This window comes from Falco punctatus (genome assembly GCF_963210335.1).
Source record: "Falco punctatus genome assembly, chromosome: 7".
In the NCBI taxonomy this organism is placed as follows: Eukaryota; Metazoa; Chordata; class Aves; order Falconiformes; family Falconidae; genus Falco; species Falco punctatus.
The window spans coordinates 60,236,485-60,242,484 of record NC_137587.1 but is presented as its reverse complement, the minus strand read 5'-3'; the positions used below and the strand labels follow the sequence as shown (position 1 = coordinate 60,242,484).

At 38.4% G+C, this 6,000-nt stretch overlaps 1 long non-coding RNA gene across 1 annotated transcript in view; it reads right to left on the bottom strand.

Annotated features, from left to right (window-relative positions):
• Nucleotides 1-2,473: 2,473 nt before the first annotated feature.
• The window catches only part of LOC308067089, a 37,660-nt gene continuing 34,133 nt past the window's right edge, over nt 2,474-6,000 (bottom strand). The window contains exon 2 of the long non-coding RNA XR_013929444.1: nt 2,474-6,000. This exon is cut by the window's right edge and continues 25,746 nt beyond it. This is a non-coding gene — a long non-coding RNA (uncharacterized lncRNA).

Genomic DNA, 6,000 nt, shown 5'->3' with positions numbered 1-6,000 from the left:
CAGGGGAGAGAGGATTTCTGAGGAATAACATACTGAGCAATTAAAATGAACGTCTACAGTGGAATCTTGCTAGGATGATAACAGATAAGTAATAATACCTTATACTTTATGTGTTGAATGGAATTTGAAAATATGAATCACTCACTTGAGCAGCAGCTAGGTGAACATGCTATTGCTATTTTACAGCTGAGGAAGGTCCAAGGCAGCAACAGAAACATCTGGAAGAAGAATGAAATTGATAAAAGGAAAGAGTAAGAGTAAGTGCAGTTTTTCAGACAGTGAAGTGACACTCCCAACAAGGTCCTCTTCCTTCTTTTCTTTCATGTCTCCCTGTGATGTGAAGGCTCTGCAAGCTGCCACTTAACCATCTTAAAAAACTGGAAAAAAAGCTGGTGCTGATCAACCCTTTAGTCTACTCACTTTTAACCCACCAGCTGATGCTTAGCTCTTAACGCTGGCTAAGCATTTTCTCCTGTATTTGGAGAAGGATGTGTAAGCTGTGGCAGGCACCCAGATTAGATGATGAGGATAATGAAAGAAAATAACTAACAAACCCCAGAAGGAAGTTAAATTTTTGTCACAGACAAAACAGTGCCAAAGTAAAGTGAATTTGGCAGATAGGAAAAGAGAGGGGAGGAAAACCAGTGCCAAATCCAAGTTACCACTTGTTAACACCACCCAGAGCAATCCCTTCCTTCCTAGGGCACGCAATCAAACTCTATCGATCTTCCTTAACTTCTAGCAGATTCCAGGCAGAGGAGAATCAAGTTTCAAGAAAACAAATCGGGCCTCAAAACCAACCATGACAGATATTTCTGCCTCCTTTCCCTGTTCGGTTTTTGAATTTCCAGGGCAGGATTAAGTTCCATCAATTTCTCATTAATCATCATTTTAATGTTTTACATTTACAGTAGCAAGCCAGAGCGTGCAGCACGTTTGCTTGTCTCTTAAACGGGCATAATTTCAAAACATGGTGCCATAATTTCACAAAACAGGCTGGGGACGTGCTTTATTTGTATTTACTGTTGACAGCAGGTTATACCAAAGCGACGCTGTGTCAGGACACTTTGAAAATCCAGGAGTGCTCTGTGCAGCAAACTTTGTATTTGTACTTGTATAAAAAAAATTGTAGGTAGTCTCAAGCAACCCATGTATAACACTGCTACAATGCTGTTTTGTAGGAACTGAACAACAGTTTCTGAGCTTTGTGATAGGCCTGCCTGAGTATGACTCACGAATATTGTATTTTTAACTTAAAAGCTAAATCAGAAGGAGTATTTGACTCCAGATACAATATTTAAATAAATCTGCATCACTCCTAAAAACCATTCCAGAAATTATGTGAGGCCATGCAAGGAGGAAAGTGCAAAAGTTAGTTTATATTAAAATCAGTGATAAATTGGCTCTTGTTTTAATTTAAAAAAATACAAAGTTCTCCATTTGTCAATTTGATAAAATACAGGTTTTAAAACCCCGAGTCCTACCAGATATTGTTTTTATATGGGTTACTTTGTACAGTTCAAATAAAACACATGTATGGTTTATATAATTATTTCTGGAAGCCTTCATGGATTTCAGAAAACCTTTTAACAATTTGTCAAAAAATTTGTTAGCCCCTTTAGAAGAAAGAGCAGATAACACATTCATGAATTACTAGATACTGGTTCAATATCCAACACATCCCAACTTTCTTTGCGAAAACAGGCATGTTATTTATCTGTGTTCCAGCTGCCCAGCTTCCCCTAATTCACCCTAGAATTTCTTGCTGCCTCTGCCTACATTATTTATGAAGGTAATGCCTTCCCTGAAGCAGACTTTGATTTCTTATAAATGTATACAATAACTAGAACAAAGGGGACCTAAACTAATAACAGAAGATTTAATCACAGTAAATCAAGTAAATATTATGGAACACATTTTACAGCTAGGTAAACCAATCTGAATTGACCAAGGTGATGGATCAAAGTAACAGCAGACTTGGAAATCAAAGCACGAAATCTTATCTTGCTATTTATTTTAACTAAACCCAGCAGATATAAGCAATACGCTTAGGACACACTCTGCGTTGCATGCCTTCCCCATGCAGCAGATGTTTCTTGGAGAGAGAGGCTCATTGCTGTCCAGAGCACTACTTGTTGCTTAATGTCAACTGCCAACACAAAAGTCACTTCCCTTGCTGGAAATGAAGAATATGTAACAGACAACATATCTAACAGACAAGGGCCATGTATAGGTGCTTTTTTCTCATCTTTTTGGAGAAGAAAATGTTGCATTATCTTTGAGATTTAGATAGAACATGCCTGTATGGTGAGAGATAACCTCACCAAAGAGGTTGCTTCGATAATTTTTATATTTTGTCATCTGTTCAGCTATTAAATGGCCATACTACAGTATGTCTCAGAATTTTCAAAACAAAAAATTGCAAGAAGCCTTTAAAACTGCAATAAGTATTTTCTTTCCTTTTTTTTTAAAAAAAAAAACAACAACTGACCACTGCTAAGTCTTGAAAGAGCAGTACATAACATCAGACAAGGAGTTACCACAAGCTTCATGTTTTTCAGGGTGTCTCCCTCTCCCAGCTCTCTCAACTCATCTGTGCTGCATCACTTACAAATTCTTTACAAAGGTGATACTGAGACCCCATTCTCCTCCTCCTTACAGACCCTGTGAGACCAATTAATGCCAATAGAGTTATTATACTAATGGTTGACAAAAGGTTCAGAGTCTGTCCCTAACAGAAAAATTGAACAAACAAAGACAAAGAAAAAAATTCTATGGCATTACACTCACTTTCCCCCAAAAGGCCACATTGGAAGGAAGAAAGGAAGACTGCTGGACTTGATACACTAAGGAATGCACTTAAATTAAAACCTGATTATTGTCATAATGCATTTGCACTTAGGAAACCAAATGATTAACTGAAGTCAAATGACATGAAGTGCGGCCTACAACGGAGCTGTGGAGGCAGCATTCTTTAGTTGACTAAAACTGCAGATATCTTTATGTAAAACTGCTAGCAGGTTTTGTTTGATTGTGTTTATTTTGCTGTGTTCGTTTTATGTTTTGGATTTTTCAAAAGACTGTATGTGAAATCTAATTTCTCTGCCAATTAGTTTCTGTAGCTTAATGGAAAAATATACCCATAGTAATGCAGATTTCATATGTTTAGATTTCATTTGACTATCTAATGAAGAAAATGCAGACAAAGAAAAAGATTATGCTTTTCCAGATTGAATGGAAATCAGCTAATGTTACTGTAACAGAATTTGTTGCTGGACAGATTTTATAGACATTTCTAATTTATCTGCAACGTCCTGAGCAGGTGGAATGTGTTTGAAATAGGAGCACTACTAGCTCTGCAGTGCTAACTCTATGAATATGAAATGTAGGCATTTTCCCTGGTAATTTGCAGGTATCTGAATCACTACTGTCCTGCTTTCAGCTGAGAGAGAGTTAATTTTCTTCTTAGTAGCTGGTGCAGTTCTGTGTTTTGGAGTTGGTGCAAGAACACTGATAACACTGATGGTTTTGGTTGTTGCTGGGTGATGTTTGTACCAAGACAAGGACTCCAGTTTCTCTGGCCCTGCCAACAAGCGGGCTGGAGGGGCATGGGAATCGGGGAGGGGACACAGCCAGGACAGCTGGCCTGAACTAGCCAAAGGGACATTCCATACCATTGAACATCACGCTGAGTACATAAGCTCGGGGAAGAAGGAGGAAGGGGGGACATTTGGCATCATAGTGTTTGTCTTCCCAAGTAACTGTTATGTGTGATGAAGCCAGGTTTTCCTGGAGATGGTTGAACGCCTGCCTGCCCATGGGCAGCAGCAAATGAATTCCTTGGTTTGCTTTGCTTCTGTGCACAGCTTTTACTTTACCTATTAAACTGTCTTTATTGCAGCCCACGAGTCTTCTCACTTTTACTCTTCCAATTCTCTCTCTCATCCCACTGTGGGGGGAGTGAGCAAGCAGCTGCGTGGGGCTTGGTTGCTGGTGGGGGTTAAACCCCAGCTGCCGCCAGTGACACCAAGCATTTTGACTAAAACAATAATATATTTGTCAGTGTTATATTAATATTATCTTATCTTAAAATAGAATTCATTCATTTTGTTTAATTTTGTGGTTTTTTTTTAAAAAAACCAGCCTATACTTGGAAATTATGTAATTAATTCCTCTTCCAGGTGAGGCTGACTAATATGTCTCACTGTCACTGCAAATGAGAAATAGCAACTCAAATCAAAACTGAGTCTCTAGAAAGATGAAATGATCAAGACAGAAGTACTAAAAGTCTGGAGCTGAAAAATAAGTGTCAGGATAACTTCTCAGCTGTACACAAAATATACTGAAAGAGTTAAATGATGGAGGAAATTCTAGTTGCTGTAATAACACACAACCTTCATGACATGTTTTCAAATCCAAAAAGTGTTTTCTTTGATGGGATTATGAACAGCCATTATGGTTTTCTTACTTCCTAGCCTTAAATAATGGACATATTACAATACACTAACATATCTACATTTTACTATACATTATAAACCCCCAAGATTTTGTTGGAACAGGCTAAGAAAAGATGCGGCACAAGAAAGAACAAAGAGAAATGGAAACAGATCCCACTCTTGTTCCAATTAACAAACATTCTATGAGCCAAGCACATCATTCATGTGGAGACAGACCATGCTTCTCTCACCTAAAAACTTGCAATGTTGGTGGTGATTTAATACTTCTAGCCTTGACAGAGCTAGCCTAGCTCAGCAATGTGCTTCTTTAAAAGAAAACCACAGACCAGACTGAAGATGTTTCATGGAAGTCTCATGAAACCCACACAGCAGCCAAGACTCCAGGAAGGCTTCCTTCACTGCTGCCCTCACGGGACTACTCATGTGGGTTTGAAGGCTTGGGTAGATGGGGACACTACGTCTTAACTGTTACAATCTAGGAAGGAGGTTAAAAAAATACAGATCATCTAAACCTCAAGATTCACGAGGTGGAAAAGCAACAACTCAATGTTCCTCAAACATCAGCACAAAATTCTTGACTTCAGGTGTGGTAATAGTTGCATGGAAGGCACACAGAAGAAGCTCTAAGAGCTGCAATTGAAGCTACGATAATAGTAGCCAAATGTCACCACTGTCATTTCTTAAGATGTAATTTGTCAGACATATTTTTCCTCTAAGATCATGCAATACTACGTACCTTACCTATATTTTTTTTTACTCTGTATCCTTCCCAATATATAAGAAAAACCTCAAAGCTTAGTATATTTTTGTATTAAACATTCTGATGTTTTGAGCCTGCAGTCAATAGCCTACATGATGAATACTAGCAATGAAAAGACTTTGATTTATTAGTGTTTTATCATTAAATGAAAAGAAGCTCTGAGGGCTTTCTTAAAAAATAACAATTAATAAAGCAGTGGCAAAGAAAAATTGAGCATCAACATACTACTGAATTTGTAAAGTCTAAAAAAAGTTAGTAAATATCCTTATTCCTGTACTAGCTGCTAAGGGTCATTCCAGACATTTGGCCCTTGTGGAGAAGAGACCCTCGTTCAGTGTGTCAGCACTCACTGACTTCCAACACGCTCTTCCAGATCCTTTATCACTCTTCCCACATTTTCATACTTTCTTTCACTGACTTGGAAAGTGCAGCCTCAGTCTACCCTGAAAGATGGAGAAAACAAAGGGACCCTGTTCACACATCATGTCTCAGGAACTCCCATGGCCACTGTGGTTTGGGCTTCCATGGTGAAACCAGAAACATTGTGTGGGCAGAGTTTGATATCCTGTTTGTATATTGAAAAAAATCTTCTCTTTTCTGCAACAACAAACAGGATTGGTAGATTTTTAACATGAGCAAGCAACCCTAGGAATGACAGACAACCTGGGAAGCCTAGTAACACCTCTGTGAAATCCTATGATGTAAAAATTAAGTCCTGCAGCCTCTACAGTGAAGAGACAGGAGGGAAACTAAGTAATAAAGCCCTAACCTTTTCCTTTACTG